This window comes from Phalangium opilio, unplaced genomic scaffold (assembly GCF_054372755.1).
Source record: "Phalangium opilio isolate 3A_F unplaced genomic scaffold, DU_Popi_V2 ptg000505l_1, whole genome shotgun sequence".
NCBI classification, from domain to species: domain Eukaryota; kingdom Metazoa; phylum Arthropoda; class Arachnida; order Opiliones; family Phalangiidae; genus Phalangium; species Phalangium opilio.
The window spans coordinates 1,807,116-1,832,689 of record NW_028324239.1 but is presented as its reverse complement, the minus strand read 5'-3'; positions in this window follow the sequence as shown (position 1 = coordinate 1,832,689).

Below are 25,574 nucleotides of genomic sequence, written 5' to 3'. Positions count from 1 at the left end.
GGTTAACAGCCGAACGCGATAACCATTGAGCCACGGAAGCTCAGAAATTAAATGGTTGTCAGGTATTGTGGAAAAGTTATGACTTTTCACGCTACATCTGAGACTCCACAACACCTCTCCCGGGTGGGCTCGAACCACCAACCTTTTGGTTAACAGCCGAACGCGCTTACCATTGCGCCACGGAAGCCCAAACATTAAATGTTCGTCAGGTGTTGTGGAAAAACTCTGACTTTTTACGTTACATTTGAGATCCCATAACACCTCTCCCGGCTGAGCTCGAACCACCAACCTTTCGGTTAACAGCCGAACGCACTAACCATTGCGCCACGGAAGCCCAAAAAAAAAATGTTCGTCAGGTATTGTGGAAAAAAATTGCCTTTTTACGTTACATTTGAGACTTCACAACACCGCTCCCGGGTGGGCTCGAACCACCAACCTATTGGTTAACAGCCGAACGCGCTAACCATTGAGCCACGGAAGCTCAGAAATTGAAAGGTTGTCAGGTATTGTGGAAAAGTTATGACTTTTCACGCTACATCTGAGACCCCACAAAACCTCTCCCGGGTGGGCTCGAACCACCAACCTTTTGGTTAACAGCCGAACGCGCTTACCATTGCGCCACGGAAGCCCAAACATTAAATGTTCGTCAGGTATTGTGGAAAAACTCTGACTTTTTACGTTACATTTGAGATCCCATAACACCTCTCCCGGCTGAGCTCGAACCACCAACCTTTCGGTTAACAGCCGAACGCACTAACCATTGCGCCACGGAAGCCCAAAAAAAAATGTTCGTCAGGTATTGTGGAAAAACTTTGCCTTTTTACGTTACATTTGAGACTTCACAACACCGCTCCCGGGTGGGCTCGAACCACCAACCTATTGGTTAACAGCCGAACGCGCTAACCATTGAGCCACGGAAGCTCAGAAATTGAAAGGTTGTCAGGTATTGTGGAAAAGTTATGACTTTTCACGCTACATCTGAGACCCCACAAAACCTCTCCCGGGTGGGCTCCACCCACCAACCTTTCGGTTAACAGCCGAACGCGCTAACCATTGCGCCACGGAAGCCCAAAAATTAATTGTTCGTCAGGTATTGTGGAAAAACTTCGCCTTTTCACGTTACATTTGAGACTTCACAACACCGCTCCTTGGTGGGCTCGAACCACCAACCTATTAGTTAACAGCCGAACGCGCTAACCATTGAGCCACGGAAGCTCAGAAATTGAATGGTTGTCAGGTATTGTGGAAAAGTTATGACTTTTCACGCTACATCTGAGACCCCACAACACCTCTCCTGGGTGGGCTCGAACCAACAACCTTTCGGTTAACAGCTGAACGCGCTAAAAAATGCGCCACGGAAGCCCAAAAATTAAATGTTCGTCAGGTATTGTGGAAAAACTATGACTTTTTACGTTACATTTGAGATCCCAAAACACCTCTCCCGGGTGGGATCGAACCACCAACCTTTCGGTTAACAGCTGAACGCGCTAAAAAATGCGCCACGGAAGCCCAAAAATTAAATGTTCGTCAGGTATTGTGGAAAAACTCTGACTTTTTACGTTAAATTTAAGAACCCATAACACCGCTTCCGGGTGGGCTCGAACCACCAACCTTTCGGATAAAAGCTGAACGCGCTAACCATTGCGCAACGGAAGCCCAAAAATTAAGTGTTCGTCAGGTATTGTGGAAAAAGTTTGGCTTTTTACGTTACATTTGAGATCCCACAACACCGCTCCCGGATGGGCTCGAACAACCAACCTATTGGTTAACAGCCGAACGCTCTAACCATTGAGCCACGGAAGCTCAGAAATTAAATGGTTGTCAGGTATTGTGGAAAAGTTATGACTTTTCACGCTACATCTGAGACTCCACAACACCTCTCCCGGGTGGGCTCGAACCACCAACCTTTTTGTGGAAAAGTTTTGACTTTTCACGCTACATCTGAGACCCCACAACACCTCTCCCGGGTGGGCTCGAACCACCAACCTTTCGGTTAACAGCTGAACGCGCTAACCATAGCGCCACGGAAGCCCAAAAATAAAATGTTCGTCAGGTATTGTGGAAAAACTTTGGCTTTTTACGTTACATTTGAGATCCCACTACACCGCTCCCGGTTGGGCTCGAACCACCAACCTATTGGTTAACAGCCGAACGCGATAACCATTGAGCCACGGAAGCTCAGAAATTAAATGGTTGTCAGGTATTGTGGAAAAGTTATGACTTTTCACGCTACATCTGAGACTCCACAACACCTCTCCCGGGTGGGCTCGAACCACCAACCTTTTGGTTAACAGCCGAACGCGCTTACCATTGCGCCACGGAAGCCCAAACATTAAATGTTCGTCAGGTGTTGTGGAAAAACTCTGACTTTTTACGTTACATTTGAGATCCCATAACACCTCTCCCGGCTGAGCTCGAACCACCAACCTTTCGGTTAACAGCCGAACGCACTAACCATTGCGCCACGGAAGCCCAAAAAAAAAATGTTCGTCAGGTATTGTGGAAAATAATTGCCTTTTTACGTTACATTTGAGACTTCACAACACCGCTCCCGGGTGGGCTCGAACCACCAACCTATTGGTTAACAGCCGAACGCGCTAACCATTGAGCCACGGAAGCTCAGAAATTGAAAGGTTGTCAGGTATTGTGGAAAAGTTATGACTTTTCACGCTACATCTGAGACCCCACAAAACCTCTCCCGGGTGGGCTCGAACCACCAACCTTTTGGTTAACAGCCGAACGCGCTTACCATTGCGCCACGGAAGCCCAAACATTAAATGTTCGTCAGGTATTGTGGAAAAACTATGACTTTTTACGTTACATTTGAGATCCCAAAACACCTCTCCCGGGTGGGATCGAACCACCAACCTTTCGGTTAACAGCTGAACGCGCTAAAAAATGCGCCACGGAAGCCCAAAAATTAAATGTTCGTCAGGTATTGTGGAAAAACTCTGACTTTTTACGTTAAATTTAAGAACCCATAACACCGCTTCCGGGTGGGCTCGAACCACCAACCTTTCGGATAAAAGCTGAACGCGCTAACCATTGCGCAACGGAAGCCCAAAAATTAAGTGTTCGTCAGGTATTGTGGAAAAAGTTTGGCTTTTTACGTTACATTTGAGATCCCACAACACCGCTCCCGGATGGGCTCGAACAACCAACCTATTGGTTAACAGCCGAACGCTCTAACCATTGAGCCACGGAAGCTCAGAAATTAAATGGTTGTCAGGTATTGTGGAAAAGTTATGACTTTTCACGCTACATCTGAGACTCCACAACACCTCTCCCGGGTGGGCTCGAACCACCAACCTTTTTGTGGAAAAGTTTTGACTTTTCACGCTACATCTGAGACCCCACAACACCTCTCCCGGGTGGGCTCGAACCACCAACCTTTCGGTTAACAGCTGAACGCGCTAACCATAGCGCCACGGAAGCCCAAAAATAAAATGTTCGTCAGGTATTGTGGAAAAACTTTGGCTTTTTACGTTACATTTGAGATCCCACTACACCGCTCCCGGTTGGGCTCGAACCACCAACCTATTGGTTAACAGCCGAACGCGATAACCATTGAGCCACGGAAGCTCAGAAATTAAATGGTTGTCAGGTATTGTGGAAAAGTTATGACTTTTCACGCTACATCTGAGACTCCACAACACCTCTCCCGGGTGGGCTCGAACCACCAACCTTTTGGTTAACAGCCGAACGCGCTTACCATTGCGCCACGGAAGCCCAAACATTAAATGTTCGTCAGGTGTTGTGGAAAAACTCTGACTTTTTACGTTACATTTGAGATCCCATAACACCTCTCCCGGCTGAGCTCGAACCACCAACCTTTCGGTTAACAGCCGAACGCACTAACCATTGCGCCACGGAAGCCCAAAAAAAAAATGTTCGTCAGGTATTGTGGAAAAAAATTGCCTTTTTACGTTACATTTGAGACTTCACAACACCGCTCCCGGGTGGGCTCGAACCACCAACCTATTGGTTAACAGCCGAACGCGCTAACCATTGAGCCACGGAAGCTCAGAAATTGAAAGGTTGTCAGGTATTGTGGAAAAGTTATGACTTTTCACGCTACATCTGAGACCCCACAAAACCTCTCCCGGGTGGGCTCGAACCACCAACCTTTTGGTTAACAGCCGAACGCGCTTACCATTGCGCCACGGAAGCCCAAACATTAAATGTTCGTCAGGTATTGTGGAAAAACTCTGACTTTTTACGTTACATTTGAGACTTCACAACACCGCTCCTTGGTGGGCTCGAACCACCAACCTATTAGTTAACAGCCGAACGCGCTAACCATTGAGCCACGGAAGCTCAGAAATTGAATGGTTGTCAGGTATTGTGGAAAAGTTATGACTTTTCACGCTACATCTGAGACCCCACAACACCTCTCCTGGGTGGGCTCGAACCAACAACCTTTCGGTTAACAGCTGAACGCGCTAAAAAATGCGCCACGGAAGCCCAAAAATTAAATGTTCGTCAGGTATTGTGGAAAAACTATGACTTTTTACGTTACATTTGAGATCCCAAAACACCTCTCCCGGGTGGGATCGAACCACCAACCTTTCGGTTAACAGCTGAACGCGCTAAAAAATGCGCCACGGAAGCCCAAAAATTAAATGTTCGTCAGGTATTGTGGAAAAACTCTGACTTTTTACGTTAAATTTAAGAACCCATAACACCGCTTCCGGGTGGGCTCGAACCACCAACCTTTCGGATAAAAGCTGAACGCGCTAACCATTGCGCAACGGAAGCCCAAAAATTAAGTGTTCGTCAGGTATTGTGGAAAAAGTTTGGCTTTTTACGTTACATTTGAGATCCCACAACACCGCTCCCGGATGGGCTCGAACAACCAACCTATTGGTTAACAGCCGAACGCTCTAACCATTGAGCCACGGAAGCTCAGAAATTAAATGGTTGTCAGGTATTGTGGAAAAGTTATGACTTTTCACGCTACATCTGAGACTCCACAACACCTCTCCCGGGTGGGCTCGAACCACCAACCTTTTTGTGGAAAAGTTTTGACTTTTCACGCTACATCTGAGACCCCACAACACCTCTCCCTGGTGGGCTCGAACCACCAACCTTTCGGTTAACAGCTGAACGCGCTAACCATAGCGCCACGGAAGCCCAAAAATAAAATGTTCGTCAGGTATTGTGGAAAAACTTTGGCTTTTTACGTTACATTTGAGATCCCACTACACCGCTCCCGGTTGGGCTCGAACCACCAACCTATTGGTTAACAGCCGAACGCTCTAACCATTGCGCCACGGAAGCTCAGAAATTAAATGGTTGTCAGGTATTGTGGGAAAACTTTGGCTTTTTACGTTACATTTGAGATCTCACAACACCACTCCCGGGTGGGCTCGAACCACCAACCTATTGGTTAACAGCCGAACGCGATAACCATTGAGCCATGGGAGCTCAGAAATTAAATGGTTGTCACGTATTGTGGAAAAACTTTGGCTTTTTACGTTACATTTGAGACTTCACAACACCGCTCCCGGGTGGGCTCGAACCACCAACCTTTGGGTTAACAGCCGAACGCGCTAACCATTGCGCTACGGAAGCCCAAAAAATAAATGGTCGTCAGGTATTGTGGAAAAACTTTGGCTTTTTAAGTTACATTTGAGACTCCACAACACCTCTCCCGGGTGGGCTCGAACCACCAACCTTTCGGTTAACATCCGAACGCGCTAACCATGGAGCCAAAGAAGCTCAGAAATGAAATGGTCTTCAGCTATTGTGGAAAAACTCTGACTTTTACCTTACATTTGAGATCCCATAACACCGCTCCCGGGTGGGCTCGAACCACCAACATTTTGGTTAACAGCCAAACGCGCTAACCATTGCGCCACGGAAGCCCAAAAATTAAATGGTCGTCAGGTATTGTGGAAAAACTTTGGCTTTTTACGTTACATTTGAGATCCCACAACACCGCTCCCGGATGGGCTCGAACAACCAACCTATTGGTTAACAGCCGAACGCTCTAACCATTGAGCCACGGAAGCTCAGAAATTAAATGGTTGTCAGGTATTGTGGAAAAGTTATGACTTTTCACGCTACATCTGAGACTCCACAACACCTCTCCCGGGTGGGCTCGAACCACCAACCTTTTTGTGGAAAAGTTTTGACTTTTCACGCTACATCTGAGACCCCACAACACCTCTCCCGGGTGGGCTCGACCACCAACCTTTCGGTTAACAGCTGAACGCGCTAACCATAGCGCCACGGAAGCCCAAAAATAAAATGTTCGTCAGGTATTGTGGAAAAACTTTGGCTTTTTACGTTACATTTGAGATCCCACTACACCGCTCCCGGTTGGACTCGAACCACCAACCTATTGGTTAACAGCCGAACGCTCTAACCATTGAGCCACGGAAGCTCAGAAATTAAATGGTTGTCAGGTATTGTGGGAAAACTTTGGCTTTTTACATTACATTTGAGATCTCACAACACCACTCCCGGGTGGGCTCGAACCACCAACCTATTGGTTAACAGCCGAACGCGATAACCATTGAGCCATGGGAGCTCAGAAATTAAATGGTTGTCACGTATTGTGGAAAAGTTATGACTTTTCACGCTACATCTGAGACTCCACAACACCTCTCCCGGGTGGGCTCGAACCACCAACCTTTTTGTGGAAAAGTTTTGACTTATCACGCTACATCTGAGACCCCACAACACCTCTCCCTGGTGGGCTCGAACCACCAACCTTTCGGTTAACAGCTGAACGCGCTAACCATAGCGCCACGGAAGCCCAAAAATAAAATGTTCGTCAGGTATTGTGGAAAAACTTTGGCTTTTTACGTTACATTTGAGATCCCACTACACCGCTCCCGGTTGGGCTCGAACCACCAACCTATTGGTTAACAGCCGAACGCTCTAACCATTGCGCCACGGAAGCTCAGAAATTAAATGGTTGTCAGGTATTGTGGGAAAACTTTGGCTTTTTACGTTACATTTGAGATCTCACAACACCACTCCCGGGTGGGCTCGAACCACCAACCTATTGGTTAACAGCCGAACGCGATAACCATTGAGCCATGGGAGCTCAGAAATTAAATGGTTGTCACGTATTGTGGAAAAACTTTGGCTTTTTACGTTACATTTGAGACTTCACAACACCGCTCCCGGGTGGGCTCGAACCACCAACCTTTGGGTTAACAGCCGAACGCGCTAACCATTGCGCTACGGAAGCCCAAAAAATAAATGGTCGTCAGGTATTGTGGAAAAACTTTGGCTTTTTAAGTTACATTTGAGACTCCACAACACCTCTCCCGGGTGGGCTCGAACCACCAACCTTTCGGTTAACATCCGAACGCGCTAACCATGGAGCCAAAGAAGCTCAGAAATGAAATGGTCTTCAGCTATTGTGGAAAAACTCTGACTTTTACCTTACATTTGAGATCCCATAACACCGCTCCCGGGTGGGCTCGAACCACCAACATTTTGGTTAACAGCCAAACGCGCTAACCATTGCGCCACGGAAGCCCAAAAATTAAATGGTCGTCAGGTATTGTGGAAAAACTTTGGCTTTTTACGTTACATTTGAGATCCCACAACACCGCTCCCGGATGGGCTCGAACAACCAACCTATTGGTTAACAGCCGAACGCTCTAACCATTGAGCCACGGAAGCTCAGAAATTAAATGGTTGTCAGGTATTGTGGAAAAGTTATGACTTTTCACGCTACATCTGAGACTCCACAACACCTCTCCCGGGTGGGCTCGAACCACCAACCTTTTTGTGGAAAAGTTTTGACTTTTCACGCTACATCTGAGACCCCACAACACCTCTCCCGGGTGGGCTCGACCACCAACCTTTCGGTTAACAGCTGAACGCGCTAACCATAGCGCCACGGAAGCCCAAAAATAAAATGTTCGTCAGGTATTGTGGAAAAACTTTGGCTTTTTACGTTACATTTGAGATCCCACTACACCGCTCCCGGTTGGACTCGAACCACCAACCTATTGGTTAACAGCCGAACGCTCTAACCATTGAGCCACGGAAGCTCAGAAATTAAATGGTTGTCAGGTATTGTGGGAAAACTTTGGCTTTTTACGTTACATTTGAGATCTCACAACACCACTCCCGGGTGGGCTCGAACCACCAACCTATTGGTTAACAGCCGAACGCGATAACCATTGAGCCATGGGAGCTCAGAAATTAAATGGTTGTCACGTATTGTGGAAAAACTTTGGCTTTTTACGTTACATTTGAGACTTCACAACACCGCTCCCGGGTGGGCTCGAACCACCAACCTTTGGGTTAACAGCCGAACGCGCTAACCATGGAGCCAAAGAAGCTCAGAAATGAAATAGTCTTCAGCTATTGTGGAAAAACTCTGACTTTTTACGTTTCATTTGAGATCCCATAACACCGCTCCCGTGTGGGCTCGAACCACCAACCTATTGGTTAACAGCCGAACGCGATAACCATTGAGCCACGGGAGCTCAGAAATTAAATGGTTGTCACGTATTGTGGAAAAGTTTTGACTTTTTACGCTACATCTGAGACTCCACAACACCTCTTCCGGGTGGGCTCGAACCACCAACCTTTCGGTTAACAGCCGAACGCGCTAACCATTGAGCCACGGAATCTCAGAAATTAAATGGTTGTCAGGTATTGTGGAAAAACTTTGGCTTTTTACGTTACATTTGAGATCCCACAACACCGCTCCCGGGTGGGCTCGAACCACCAACCTATTGGTTAACAGCCGAACGCGATAACCATTGAGCCACGGGAGCTCAGAAATTAAATGGTTGTCACGTATCGTGGAAAATGTTTGGCTTTTTACGTTACATTTGAGACTTCACAACACCGCTCCCGGGTGGGCTCGAACCACCAACCTTTCGGTTAACAGCCGAACGCGCTAACCATTGCGTTACGGAAGCCCAAAAAATAAATGGTCGTCAGGTATTGTGGAAAAGCTTTGGCTTTTTACGTTACATTTGAGATCCCATAACACCGCTCCCGGGTGGGCTTGAACCACCAACCTTTCGGTTAACAGCCGAACGTGCTAACCATTGAGCCACGGAATCTCAGAAATTAAATGGTTGTCAGGTATTGTGGAATAACTTTGGCTTTTTACGTTACATTTGAGATCCCACAACACCTCTCCCGGGTGGGCTCGAACCACCAACCTTTTGGTTAACAGCCGAACGCGCTTACCATTGCGCCACGGAAGCCCAAACATTAAATGTTCGTCAGGTGTTGTGGAAAAACTCTGACTTTTTACGTTACATTTGAGATCCCATAACACCTCTCCCGGCTGAGCTCGAACCACCAACCTTTCGGTTAACAGCCGAACGCACTAACCATTGCGCCACGGAAGCCCAAAAAAAAAATGTTCGTCAGGTATTGTGGAAAAAAATTGCCTTTTTACGTTACATTTGAGACTTCACAACACCGCTCCCGGGTGGGCTCGAACCACCAACCTATTGGTAAACAGCCGAACGCGCTAACCATTGAGCCACGGAAGCTCAGAAATTGAAAGGTTGTCAGGTATTGTGGAAAAGTTATGACTTTTCACGCTACATCTGAGACCCCACAAAACCTCTCCCGGGTGGGCTCGAACCACCAACCTTTTGGTTAACAGCCGAACGCGCTTACCATTGCGCCACGGAAGCCCAAACATTAAATGTTCGTCAGGTATTGTGGAAAAACTCTGACTTTTTACGTTACATTTGAGATCCCATAACACCTCTCCCGGCTGAGCTCGAACCACCAACCTTTCGGTTAACAGCCGAACGCACTAACCATTGCGCCACGGAAGCCCAAAAAAAAAAATGTTCGTCAGGTATTGTGGAAAAACTTTGCCTTTTTACGTTACATTTGAGACTTCACAACACCGCTCCCGGGTGGGCTCGAACCACCAACCTATTGGTTAACAGCCGAACGCGCTAACCATTGAGCCACGGAAGCTCAGAAATTGAAAGGTTGTCAGGTATTGTGGAAAACTTATGACTTTTCACGCTACATCTGAGACCCCACAAAACCTCTCCCGGGTGGGCTCCAACCACCAACCTTTCGGTTAACAGCCGAACGCGCTAACCATTGCGCCACGGAAGCCCAAAAATTAATTGTTCGTCAGGTATTGTGGAAAAACTTCGCCTTTTCACGTTACATTTGAGACTTCACAACACCGCTCCTTGGTGGGCTCGAACCACCAACCTATTAGTTAACAGCCGAACGCGCTAACCATTGAGCCACGGAAGCTCAGAAATTGAATGGTTGTCAGGTATTGTGGAAAAGTTATGACTTTTCACGCTACATCTGAGACCCCACAACACCTCTCCTGGGTGGGCTCGAACCAACAACCTTTCGGTTAACAGCTGAACGCGCTAAAAAATGCGCCACGGAAGCCCAAAAATTAAATATTCGTCAGGTATTGTGGAAAAACTATGACTTTTTACGTTACATTTGAGATCCCAAAACACCTCTCCCGGGTGGGATCGAACCACCAACCTTTCGGTTAACAGCTGAACGCGCTAAAAAATGCGCCACGGAAGCCCAAAAATTAAATGTTCGTCAGGTATTGTGGAAAAACTCTGACTTTTTACGTTAAATTTAAGAACCCATAACACCGCTTCCGGGTGGGCTCGAACCACCAACCTTTCGGATAAAAGCTGAACGCGCTAACCATTGCGCAACGGAAGCCCAAAAATTAAGTGTTCGTCAGGTATTGTGGAAAAACTCTGACTTTTTACGTTACATTTGAGACCCCACAACACCTCTCCCGGGTGGGCTCGAACCACCAACCTTTCGGTTAACAGCCGAACGCGCTAACCATTGTGCCACGGAAGCCCAAAAATTAAATGTTCGTCAGGTATTGTGGAAAAACTCTGACTTTTTACGTTACATTTGAGATCCCATAACACCGCTCCCGGCTGGGCTCGAACCACCAACCTTTCGGTTAACAGCCGAACGCGCTAACCATTGCGCCACGGAAGCCCAAAAAAAATGTTCGTCAGGTATTGTGGAAAAACTTTGCCTTTTTACGTTACATTTGAGACTTCACAACACCGCTCCCGGGTGGGCTCGAACCACCAACCTATTGGTTAACAGCCGAACGCGCTAACCATTGAGCCACGGAAGCTCAGAAATTGAAAGGTTGTCAGGTATTGTGGAAAAGTTATGACTTTTCACGCTACATCTGAGACCCCACAAAACCTCTCCCGGGTGGGCTCCAACCACCAACCTTTCGGTTAACAGCCGAACGCGCTAACCATTGCGCCACGGAAGCCCAAAAATTAATTGTTCGTCAGGTATTGTGGAAAAACTTTGCCTTTTCACGTTACATTTGAGACTTCACAACACCGCTCCTTGGTGGGCTCGAACCACCAACCTATTAGTTAACAGCCGAACGCGCTAACCATTGAGCCACGGAAGCTCAGAAATTGAATGGTTGTCAGGTATTGTGGAAAAGTTATGACTTTTCACGCTACATCTGAGACCCCACAACACCTCTCCTGGGTGGGCTCGAACCAACAACCTTTCGGTTAACAGCTGAACGCGCTAAAAAATGCGCCACGGAAGCCCAAAAATTAAATGTTCGACAGGTATTGTGGAAAAACTATGACTTTTTACGTTACATTTGAGATCCCAAAACACCTCTCCCGGGTGGGATCGAACCACCAACCTTTCGGTTAACAGCTGAACGCGCTAAAAAATGCGCCACGGAAGCCCAAAAATTAAATGTTCGTCAGGTATTGTGGAAAAACTCTGACTTTTTACGTTAAATTTAAGAACCCATAACACCGCTTCCGGGTGGGCTCGAACCACCAACCTTTCGGATAAAAGCTGAACGCGCTAACCATTGCGCAACGGAAGCCCAAAAATTAAGTGTTCGTCAGGTATTGTGGAAAAACTCTGACTTTTTACGTTACATTTGAGACCCCACAACACCTCTCCCGGGTGGGCTCGAACCACCAACCTTTCGGTTAACAGCCGAACGCGCTAACCATTGTGCCACGGAAGCCCAAAAATTAAATGTTCGTCAGGTATTGTGGAAAAACTCTGACTTTTTACGTTACATTTGAGATCCCATAACACCTCTCCCGGCTGAGCTCGAACCACCAACCTTTCGGTTAACAGCCGAACGCACTAACCATTGCGCCACGGAAGCCCAAAAAAAAATGTTCGTCAGGTATTGTGGAAAAACTTTGCCTTTTTACGTTACATTTGAGACTTCACAACACCGCTCCCGGGTGGGCTCGAACCACCAACCTATTGGTTAACAGCCGAACGCGCTAACCATTGAGCCACGGAAGCTCAGAAATTGAAAGGTTGTCAGGTATTGTGGAAAAGTTATGACTTTTCACGTTACATCTGAGACCCCACAAAACCTCTCCCGGGTGGGCTCCAACCACCAACCTTTCGGTTAACAGCCGAACGCGCTAACCATTGCGCCACGGAAGCCCAAAAATTAATTGTTCGTCAGGTATTGTGGAAAAACTTCGCCTTTTCACGTTACATTTGAGACTTCACAACACCGCTCCTTGGTGGGCTCGAACCACCAACCTATTAGTTAACAGCCGAACGCGCTAACCATTGAGCCACGGAAGCTCAGAAATTGAATGGTTGTCAGGTATTGTGGAAAAGTTATGACTTTTCACGCTACATCTGAGACCCCACAACACCTCTCCTGGGTGGGCTCGAACCAACAACCTTTCGGTTAACAGCTGAACGCGCTAAAAAATGCGCCACGGAAGCCCAAAAATTAAATATTCGTCAGGTATTGTGGAAAAACTATGACTTTTTACGTTACATTTGAGATCCCAAAACACCTCTCCCGGGTGGGATCGAACCACCAACCTTTCGGTTAACAGCTGAACGCGCTAAAAAATGCGCCACGGAAGCCCAAAAATTAAATGTTCGTCAGGTATTTTGGAAAAACTCTGACTTTTTACGTTAAATTTAAGAACCCATAACACCGCTTCCGGGTGGGCTCGAACCACCAACCTTTCGGATAAAAGCTGAACGCGCTAACCATTGCGCAACGGAAGCCCAAAAATTAAGTGTTCGTCAGGTATTGTGGAAAAACTCTGACTTTTTACGTTACATTTGAGACCCCACAACACCTCTCCCGGGTGGGCTCGAACCACCAACCTTTCGGTTAACAGCCGAACGCGCTAACCATTGTGCCACGGAAGCCCAAAAATTAAATGTTCGTCAGGTATTGTGGAAAAACTCTGACTTTTTACGTTACATTTGAGATCCCATAACACCGCTCCCGGCTGGGCTCGAACCACCAACCTTTCGGTTAACAGCCGAACGCGCTAACCATTGCGCCACGGAAGCCCAAAAAAAATGTTCGTCAGGTATTGTGGAAAAACTTTGCCTTTTTACGTTACATTTGAGACTTCACAACACCGCTCCCGGGTGGGCTCGAACCACCAACCTATTGGTTAACAGCCGAACGCGCTAACCATTGAGCCACGGAAGCTCAGAAATTGAAAGGTTGTCAGGTATTGTGGAAAAGTTATGACTTTTCACGCTACATCTGAGACCCCACAAAACCTCTCCCGGGTGGGCTCCAACCACCAACCTTTCGGTTAACAGCCGAACGCGCTAACCATTGCGCCACGGAAGCCCAAAAATTAAATGTTCGTCAGCTATTGTGGAAAAACTTTGCCTTTTTACGTTACATTTGAGACTTCACAACACCGCTCCCGGGTGGGCTCGAACCACCAACCTATTGGTTAACAGCCGAACGCGCTAACCATTGAGCCACGGAAGCTCAGAAATTGAATGGTTGTCAGGTATTGTGGAAAAGTTATGACTTTTCACGCTACATCTGAGACCCCACAAAACCTCTCCCGGGTGGGCTCCAACCACCAACCTTTCGGTTAACAGCCGAACGCGCTAACCATTGCGCCACGGAAGCCCAAAAATTAATTGTTCGTCAGGTATTGTGGAAAAACTTTGCCTTTTCACGTTACATTTGAGACTTCACAACACCGCTCCTTGGTGGGCTCGAACCACCAACCTATTAGTTAACAGCCGAACGCGCTAACCATTGAGCCACGGAAGCTCAGAAATTGAATGGTTGTCAGGTATTGTGGAAAAGTTATGACTTTTCACGCTACATCTGAGACCCCACAACACCTCTCCTGGGTGGGCTCGAACCAACAACCTTTCGGTTAACAGCTGAACGCGCTAAAAAATGCGCCACGGAAGCCCAAAAATTAAATGTTCGACAGGTATTGTGGAAAAACTATGACTTTTTACGTTACATTTGAGATCCCAAAACACCTCTCCCGGGTGGGATCGAACCACCAACCTTTCGGTTAACAGCTGAACGCGCTAAAAAATGCGCCACGGAAGCCCAAAAATTAAATGTTCGTCAGGTATTGTGGAAAAACTCTGACTTTTTACGTTAAATTTAAGAACCCATAACACCGCTTCCGGGTGGGCTCGAACCACCAACCTTTCGGATAAAAGCTGAACGCGCTAACCATTGCGCAACGGAAGCCCAAAAATTAAGTGTTCGTCAGGTATTGTGGAAAAACTCTGACTTTTTACGTTACATTTGAGACCCCACAACACCTCTCCCGGGTGGGCTCGAACCACCAACCTTTCGGTTAACAGCCGAACGCGCTAACCATTGTGCCACGGAAGCCCAAAAATTAAATGTTCGTCAGGTATTGTGGAAAAACTCTGACTTTTTACGTTACATTTGAGATCCCATAACACCGCTCCCGGCTGGGCTCGAACCACCAACCTTTCGGTTAACAGCCGAACGCGCTAACCATTGCGCCAGGGAAGCCCAAAAAAATGTTCGTCAGGTATTGTGGAAAAACTTTGCCTTTTTACGTTACATTTGAGACTTCACAACACCGCTCCCGGGTGGGCTCGAACCACCAACCTATTAGTTAACAGCCGAACGCGCTAACCATTGAGCCACGGAAGCTCAGAAATTGAAAGGTTGTCAGGTATTGTGGAAAAGTTATGACTTTTCACGCTACATCTGAGACCCCACAACACCTCTCCCGGGTGGGCTCCAACCACCAACCTTTCGGTTAACAGCCGAACGCGCTAACCATTGCGCCACGGAAGCCCAAAAATTAAATGTTCGTCAGGTATTGTGGAAAAACTTTGCCTTTTTACGTTACATTTGAGACTTCACAACACCGCTCCCGGGTGGGCTCGAACCACCAACCTATTGGTTAACAGCCGAACGCGCTAACCATTGAGCTACGGAAGCTCAGAAATTGAATGGTTGTCAGGTATTGTGGAAAAGTTATGACTTTTCACGCTACATCTGAGACCCCACAACACCTCTCCCGGGTGGGCTCCAACCACCAACCTTTCGGTTAACAGCCGAACGCGCTAACCATTGCGCCACGGAAGCCCAAAAATTAAATGTTCGTCAGGTATTGTGGAAAAACTTTGCCTTTTTACGTTACATTTGAGACTTCACAACACCGCTCCCGGGTGGGCTCGAACCACCAACCTATTGGTTAACAGCCGAACGCGCTAACCATTGAGCCACGGAAGCTCAGAAATTGAATGGTTGTCAGGTATTGTGGAAAAGTTATGACTTTTCACGCTACATCTGAGACCCCACAACACCTCTCCTGGGTGGGCTCGAACCAACAACCTTTCGGTTAACAGCTGAACGCGCTAAAAAATGCGCCACGGAAGCCCAAAAATTAAATGTTCGTCAGGTATTGTGGAAAAACTCTGACTTTTTACGTTAAATTTAAGAACCCATAACACCGCTTCCGGGTGGGCTCGAACCACCAACCTTTCGGATAAAAGCTGAACGCGCTAACCATTGCGCAACGGAAGCCCAAAAATTAAGTGTTCGTCAGGTATTGTGGAAAAACTCTGACTTTTTACGTTACATTTGAGACCCCACAACACCTCTCCCGGGTGGGCTCGAACCACCAACCTTTCGGTTAACAGCCGAACGCGCTAACCATTGTGCCACGGAAGCCCAAAAATTAAATGTTCGTCAGGTATTGTGGAAAAACTCTGACTTTTTACGTTACATTTGAGATCCCATAACACCGCTCCCGGCTGGGCTCGAACCACCAACCTTTCGGTTAACAGCCGAACGCGCTAACCATTGCGCCACGGAAGCCCAAAAAAAATGTTCGTCAAGTATTGTGGAAAAACTTTGCCTTTTTACGTTACATTTGAGACTTCACAACACCGCTCCCGGGTGGGCTCGAACCACCAACCTATTGGTTAACAGCCGAACGCGCTAACCATTGTGCCACGGAAGCTCAGAAATTGAAAGGTTGTCAGGTATTGTGGAAAAGTTATGACTTTTCACGCTACATCTGAGACCCCACAACACCTCTCCCGGGTGGGCTCCAACCACCAACCTTTCGGTTAACAGCCGAACGCGCTAATCATTGCGCCACGGAAGCCCAAAAATTAAATGTTCGTCAGGTATTGTGGAAAAACTTTGCCTTTTTACGTTACATTTGAGACTTCACAACACCGCTCCCGGGTGGGCTCGAACCACCAACCTATTGGTTAACAGCCGAACGCGCTAACCATTGAGCCACGGAAGCTCAGAAATTGAATGGTTGTCAGGTATTGTGGAAAAGTTATGACTTTTCACGCTACATCTGAGACCCCACAACACCTCTCCCGGGTGGGCTCCAACCACCAACCTTTCGGTTAACAGCCGAACGCGCTAACCATTGCGCCACGGAAGCCCAAAAATTAAATGTTCGTCAGGTATTGTGGAAAAACTTTGCCTTTTTACGTTACATTTGAGACTTCACAACACCGCTCCCGGGTGGGCTCGAACCACCAACCTATTGGTTAACAGCCGAACGCGCTAACCATTGAGCCACGGAAGCTCAGAAATTGAATGGTTGTCAGGTATTGTGGAAAAGTTATGACTTTTCACGCTACATCTGAGACCCCACAACACCTCTCCTGGGTGGGCTCGAACCAACAACCTTTCGGTTAACAGCTGAACGCGCTAAAAAATGCGCCACGGAAGCCCAAAAATTAAATGTTCGTCAGGTATTGTGGAAAAACTATGACTTTTTACGTTACATTTGAGATCCCAAAACACCTCTCCTGGGTGGGATCGAACCACCAACCTTTCGGTTAACAGCTGAACGCGCTAAAAAATGCGCCACGGAAGCCCAAAAATTAAATGTTCGTCAGGTATTGTGGAAAAACTCTGACTTTTTACGTTAAATTTAAGAACCCATAACACCGCTTCCGGGTGGGCTCGAACCACCAACCTTTCGGTTAAAAGCTGAACGCGCTAACCATTGCGCAACGAAAGCCCAAAAATTAAGTGTTCGTCAGGTATTGTGGAAAAACTATGACTTTTTACGTTACATTTGAGACCCCACAACACCTCTCCCGGGTGGGATCGAACCACCAACCTTTCGGTTAACAGCTGAACGCGCTAAAAAATGCGCCACGGAAGCCCAAAAATTAAATGTTCGTCAGGTATTGTGGAAAAACTCTGACTTTTTACGTTAAATTTAAGAACCCATAACACCGCTTCCGGGTGGGCTCGAACCACCAACCTTTCGGTTAAAAGCTGAACGCGCTAACCATTGCGCAACGGAAGCCCAAAAATTAAGTGTTCGTCAGGTATTGTGGAAAAACTCTGAATTTTTACGTTAAATTTAAGAACCCATAACACCGCTTCCGGGTGGGCTCGAACCACCAACCTTTCGGTTAAAAGCTGAACGCGCTAACCATTGCGCAACGAAAGCCCAAAAATTAAGTGTTCGTCAGGTATTGTGGAAAAACTATGACTTTTTACGTTACATTTGAGACCCCACAACACCTCTCCCGGGTGGGATCGAACCACCAACCTTTCGGTTAACAGCTGAACGCGCTAAAAAATGCGCCACGGAAGGCCGAAAATTAAATGTTCGTCAGGTATTGTGGAAAAACTATGACTTTTTACGTTACATTTGAGATCCCAAAACACCTCTCCCGGGTGGGATCGAACCACCAACCTTTCGGTTAACAGCTGAACGCGCTAAAAAATGCGCCACGGAAGCCCAAAAATTAAATGTTCGTCAGGTATTGTGGAAAAACTCTGACTTTTTACGTTAAATTTAAAAACCCATAACACCGCTTCCGGGTGGGCTCGAACCACCAACCTTTCGGTTAAAAGCTGAACGCGCTAACCATTGCGCAACGGAAACCCAAAAATTAAGTGTTCGTCAGGTATTGTGGAAAAACTCTGACTTTTTACGTTACATTTGAGACCCCACAACACCTCTCCCGGGTGGGCTCGAACCACCAACCTTTCGGTTAACAGCCGAACGCGCTAACCATTGTGCCACGGAAGCCCGAAAATTAAATGTTCGTCAGGTATTGTGGAAAAACTCTGACTTTTTACGTTACATTTGAGATCCCATAACACCGCTCCCGGCTGGGCTCGAACCACCAACCTTTCGGTTAACAGTCGAACGCGCTAACCATTGCGCCACGGAAGCCCAAAAATTAAATGTTCGTCAGGTATTGTGGAAAAACTCTGACTTTTTACGTTACATTTGAGATCCCATAACACCGCTCCCGGCTGGGCTCGAACCACCAACCTTTCGGTTAACAGCCGAACGCGCTAACCATTGCGCCACGGAAGCCCAAAAAAAAATGTTCGTCAGGTATTGTGGAAAAACTTTGCCTTTTTACGTTACATTTGAGATCCCATAACACCGCTCCCGGCTGGGCTCGAACCACCAACCTTTCGGTTAACAGCCGAACGCGCTAACCATTGCGCCACGGAAGCCCAAAAAAAATGTTCGTCAGGTATTGTGGAAAAACTTTGCCTTTTTACGTTACATTTGAGACTTCACAACACCGCTCCCGGGTGGGCTCGAACCACCAAACTATTGGTTAACAGCCGAACGCGCTAACCATTGAGCCACGGAAGCTCAGAAATTGAAAGGTTGTCAGGTATTGTGGAAAAGTTATGACTTTTCACGCTACATCTGAGACCCCACAACACCTCTCCCGGGTGGGCTCCAACCACCAACCTTTCGGTTAACAGCCGAACGCGCTAACCATTGCGCCACGGAAGCCCAAAAATTAAATGTTCGTCAGGTATTGTGGAAAAACTTTGCCTTTTTACGTTACATTTGAGACTTCACAACACCGCTCCCGGGTGGGCTCGAACCACCAACCTATTGGTTAACAGCCGAACGCGCTAACCATTGAGCCACGGAAGCTCAGAAATTGAATGGTTGTCAGGTATTGTGGAAAAGTTATGACTTTTCACGCTACATCTGAGACCCCACAACACCTCTCCTGGGTGGGCTCGAACCAACAACCTTTCGGTTAACAGCTGAACGCGCTAAAAAATGCGCCACGGAAGCCCAAAAATTAAATGTTCGTCAGGTATTGTGGAAAAACTATGACTTTTTACGTTACATTTGAGATCCCAAAACACCTCTCCCGGGTGGGATCGAACCACCAACCTTTCGGTTAACAGCTGAACGCGCTAAAAAATGCACCACGGAAGCCCAAAAATTAAATGTTCGTCAGGTATTGTGGAAAAACTCTGACTTTTTACGTTAAATTTAAGAACCCATAACACCGCTTCCGGGTGGGCTCGAAACACCAACCTTTCGGTTAAAAGCTGAACGCGCTAACCATTGCGCAACGGAAGCCCAAAAATTAAGTGTTCGTCAGGTATTGTGGAAAAACTCTGACTTTTTACGTTAAATTTAAGAACCCATAACACCGCTTCCGGGTGGGCTCGAACCACCAACCTTTCGGTTAAAAGCTGAACGCGCTAACCATTGCGCAACGGAAGCCCAAAAATTAAGTGTTCGTCAGGTATTGTGGAAAAACTATGACTTTTTACGTTACATTTGAGACCCCACAACACCTCTCCCGGGCGGGATCGAACCACCAACCTTTCGGTTAACAGCTGAACGCGCTAAAAAATGCGCCACGGAAGCCCGAAAATTAAATGTTCGTCAGGTATTGTGGAAAAACTATGACTTTTTACGTTACATTTGAGATCCCAAAACACCTCTCCCGGCTGGGATCGAACCACCAACCTTTCGGTTAACAGCTGAACGCGCTAAAAAATGCGCCACGGAAGCCCAAAAATTAAATGTTCGTCAGGTATTGTGGAAAAACTCTGACTTTTTACGTTAAATTTAAAAACCCATAACACCGCTTCCGGGTGGGCTCGAACCACCAACCTTTCGGTTAAAAGCTGACCGCGCTAACCATTGCGCAACGGAAGCCCAAAAATTAAGTGTTCGTCAGGTATTGTGGAAAAACTCTGACTTTTTACGTTACATTTGAGATCCCATAACACCGCTCCCGGCTGGGCTCGAACCACCAACCTTTCGGTTAACAGCCGAACGCGCTAACCATTGCGCCACGGAAGCCCAAAAAAAAATGTTCGTCAGGTATTGTGGAAAAACTTTGCCTTTTTACGTTACATTTGAGACTTCACAACACCGCTCCCGGGTGGGCTCGAACCACCAACCTATTGGTTAACAGCCGAACGCGCTAACCATTGAGCCACGGAAGCTCAGAAATTGAAAGGTTGTCAGGTATTGTGGAAAAGTTATGACTTTTCACGCTACATCTGAGACCCCACAACACCTCTCCCGGGTGGGCTCGAACCACCAACCTTTCGGTTAACAGCCGAACGCGCTAACCATTGTGCCACGGAAGCCCAAAAATTAAATGTTCGTCAGGTATTGTGGAAAAACTCTGACTTTTTACGTTACATTTGAGATCCCATAACACCGCTCCCGGCTGGGCTCGAACCACCAACCTTTCGGTTAACAGCCGAACGCGCTAACCATTGCGCCACGGAAGCCCAAAAAAAAATGTTCGTCAGGTATTGTGGAAAAACTTTGCCTTTTTACGTTACATTTGAGACTTCACAACACCGCTCCCGGGTGGGCTCGAACCTCCAACCTATTGGTTAACAGCCGAACGCGCTAACCATTGAGCCACGGAAGCTCAGAAATTGAAAGGTTGTCAGGTATTGTGGAAAGGTTATGACTTTTCACGCTACATCTGAGACCCCACAACACCTCTCCCGGGTGGGCTCCAACCACCAACCTTTCGGTTAACAGCCGAACGCGCTAACCATTGCGCCACGGAAGCCCAAAAATTAAATGATCGTCAGGTATTGTGGAAAAACTTTGCCTTTTTACGTTACATTTGAGACTTCACAACACCGCTCCCGGGTGGGCTCGAACCACCAACCTATTGGTTAACAGCCGAACGCGCTAACCATTGTGCCACGGAAGCCCAAAAATTAAATGTTCGTCAGGTATTGTGGAAAAACTCTGACTTTTTACGTTACATTTGAGATCCCATAACACCGCTCCCGGCTGGGCTCGAACCACCAACCTTTCGGTTAACAGCCGAACGCGCTAACCATTGCGCCACGGAAGCCCAAAAAAAATGTTCGTCAGGTATTGTGGAAAAACTTTGCCTTTTTACGTTACATTTGAGACTTCACAACACCGCTCCCGGGTGGGCTCGAACCACCAACCTATTGGTTAACAGCCGAACGCGCTAACCATTGAGCCACGGAAGCTCAGAAATTGAAAGGTTGTCAGGTATTGTGGAAAAGTTATGACTTTTCACGCTACATCTGAGACCCCACAACACCTCTCCCGGGTGGGCTCCAACCACCAACCTTTCGGTTAACAGCCGAACGCGCTAACCATTGCGCCACGGAAGCCCAAAAGTTAAATGTTCGTCAGGTATTGTGGAAAAACTCTGACTTTTTACGTTAAATTTAAGAACCCATAACACCGCTTCCGGGTGGGCTCGAACCACCAACCTTTCGGTTAAAAGCTGAACGCGCTAACCATTGCGCAACGGAAGCCCAAAAATTAAGTGTTCGTCAGGTATTGTGGAAAAACTCTGACTTTTTACCTCTCCGTGTGACGTAGTCCAGGAGAGGTTCTGTAACGGCCGTGTCTGTGTGTGTGTCTGTCTGTGTGTGTGTCTGTCTGTGTGTCTGTCTGTCTGTCCGTTGTTACACCCACGTGACCGCGTTCGCAGTTTGCGTATCGGAGCAAACGTGTTCGCCATTTCCGAACTGCTTTCACAGTCACGGAAATGGCTCCTCTACTTGAGTTCTCACACCACCATCTTCTGGTCTTTGTCCATCCCACACGGACACCAGTCTGTTCTTACTGGCTTCTAATCACCACCATCTTCTGCTCTTTGTCAATCCCACATTGACACCAGTCTGCACTTACACTGGCTTCTAACACCACCATCCACTGGTCTTCCGTCTATTCCACATAGACACCAATCTGTATCATTGGCTTCTACTCCATTATCATCGTTTGGTTTTAGGATATACGCGGCGATCAGCTAGGGTTACGAGAAACGTCTAGCCTCCCTAAGGTGGGATCGCCACCAAAGGTTTTCGCAATTGCGCTTTTTCCTTACTATTATAATGGAAACGAATCGTATATATACCCCAAATTTGAAAAAAGCGGGCAAGAGGGGTACCCTTAACTTTAAACGTCAATATTAGCAAAGTTTGAGAAGATAATAGGTATAACTTTATTTTAAACGATTTAACTATTATTAATGTTAATTATTGAAGATTAAAATAATTAAAAATAATTATATTTATTTAAATATTAAAGATAAACCTCTGGTGCAAAGAGAGAGATTATCATTGCCTCCTATATCTACCAAGGCCCGTGCATGCGATATATTTCCTTCATTGCCTCTTATATCTATCAAGGCCCGTGCATTGTGATATATTTCATTCATTGCCTCCTATATCTATCAAGGCCCGTGCATTGCGATATATTTTTCAAAACAACAACAAAAATGGGAAACCCCAACTCAGAAACATAATAACGTTTTCATTGGATACTTTAAGTTTATATAATCTTCTTGACACGGAGAGGTAATATTTTGGTTTTCCCAACTTGTTACGTTACATTTGAGACCCCACAACACCTCTCCCGGGTGGGCTCGAACCACCAACCTTTCGGTTAACAGCCGAACGCGCTAACCATTGTGCCACGGAAGCCCAAAAATTAAATGTTCGTCAGGTATTGTGGAAAAACTCTGACTTTTTACGTTACATTTGAGATCCCATAACACCGCTCCCGGCTGGGCTCGAACCACCAACCTTTCGGTTAACAGCCGAACGCGCTAACCATTGCGCCACGGAAGCCCAAAAAAAAATGTTCGTCAGGTATTGTGGAAAAACTTTGCCTTTTTACGTTACATTTGAGACTTCACAACACCGCTCCCGGGTGGGCTCGAACCACCAACATATTGGTTAACAGCCGAACGCGCTAACCATTGAGCCACGGAAGCTCAGAAATTGAAAGGTTGTCAGGTATTGTGGAAAAGTTATGACTTTTCACGCTACATCTGAGACCCCACAACACCTCTCCCGGGTGGGCTCCAACCACCAACCTTTCGGTTAACAGCCGAACGCGCTAACCATTGCGCCACGGAAGCCCAAAAATTAAATGATCGTCAGGTATTGTGGAAAAACTTTGCCTTTTTACGTTACATTTGAGACTTCACAACACCGCTCCCGGGTGGGCTCGAACCACCAACCTATTGGTTAACAGCCGAACGCGCTAACCATTGTGCCACGGAAGCCCAAAAATTAAATGTTCGTCAGGTATTGTGGAAAAACTCTGACTTTTTACGTTACATTTGAGATCCCATAACACCGCTCCCGGCTGGGCTCGAACCACCAACCTTTCGGTTAACAGCCGAACGCGCTAACCATTGCGCCACGGAAGCCCAAAAAAAATGTTCGTCAGGTATTGTGGAAAAACTTTGCCTTTTTACGTTACATTTGAGACTTCACAACACCGCTCCCGGGTGGGCTCGAACCACCAACCTATTGGTTAACAGCCGAACGCGCTAACCATTGAGCCACGGAAGCTCAGAAATTGAAAGGTTGTCAGGTATTGTGGAAAAGTTATGACTTTTCACGCTACATCTGAGACCCCACAACACCTCTCCCGGGTGGGCTCCAACCACCAACCTTTCGGTTAACAGCCGAACGCGCTAACCATTGCGCCACGGAAGCCCAAAAGTTAAATGTTCGTCAGGTATTGTGGAAAAACTTTGCCTTTTTACGTTACATTTGAGACTTCACAACACCGCTCCCGGGTGGGATCGAAGCACCAACCTATTGGTTAACAGCCGAACGCGCTAACCATTGAGCCACGGAAGCTCAGAAATTGAATGGTTGTCAGGTATTGTGGAAAAGTTATGACTTTTCACGCTACATCTGAGACCCCACAACACCTCTCCCGGGTGGGCTCCAACCACCAACCTTTCGGTTAACAGCCGAACGCGCTAACCATTGCGCCACGGAAGCCCAAAAATTAAATGTTCGTCAGGTATTGTGGAAAAACTTTGCCTTTTTACGTTACATTTGAGACTTCACAACACCGCTCCCGGGTGGGCTCGAACCACCAACCTATTGGTTAACAGCCGAACGCGCTAACCATTGAGCCACGGAAGCTCAGAAATTGAATGTTTGTCAGGTATTGTGGAAAAGTTATGACTTTTCACGCTACATCTGAGACCCCACAACACCTCTCCTGGGTGGGCTCGAACCAATAACCTTTCGGTTAACAGCTGAACGCGCTAAAAAATGCGCCACGGAAGCCCAAAAATTAAATGTTCGTCAGGTATTGTGGAAAAACTATGACTTTTTACGTTACATTTGAGATCCCAAAACACCTCTCCCGGGTGGGATCGAACCACCAACCTTTCGGTTAACAGCTGAACGCGCTAAAAAATGCGCCACGGAAGCCCAAAAATTAAATGTTCGTCAGGTATTGTGGAAAAACTCTGACTTTTTACGTTAAATTTAAGAACCCATAACACCGCTTCCGGGTGGGCTCGAACCACCAACCTTTCGGTTAAAAGCTGAACGCGCTAACCATTGCGCAACGGAAGCCCAAAAATTAAGTGTTCGTCAGGTATTGTGGAAAAACTCTGACTTTTTACGTTACATTTGAGACCCCACAACACCTCTCCCGGGTGGGCTCGAACCACCAACCTTTCGGTTAACAGCCGAACGCGCTAACCATTGTGCCACGGAAGCCCAAAAATTAAATGTTCGTCAGGTATTGTGGAAAAACTCTGACTTTTTACGTTACATTTGAGATCCCATAACACCGCTCCCGGCTGGGCTCGAACCACCAACCTTTCGGTTAACAGCCGAACGCGCTAACCATTGCGCCACGGAAGCCCAAAAAAAAATGTTCGTCAGGTATTGTGGAAAAACTTTGCCTTTTTACGTTACATTTGAGACTTCACAACACCGCTCCCGGGTGGGCTCGAACCACCATCCTATTGGTTAACAGCCGAACGCGCTAACCATTGAGCCACGGAAGCTCAGAAATTGAATAGTTGTCAGGTATTGTGGAAAAGTTATGACTTTTCACGCTACATCTGAGACCCCACAACACCTCTCCCGGGTGGGCTCCAACCACCAACCTTTCGGTTAACAGCCGAACGCGCTAACCATTGCGCCACGGAAGCCCAAAAATTAAATGTTCGTCAGGTATTGTGGAAAAACTTTGCCTTTTTACGTTACATTTGAGACTTCACAACACCGCTCCCGGGTG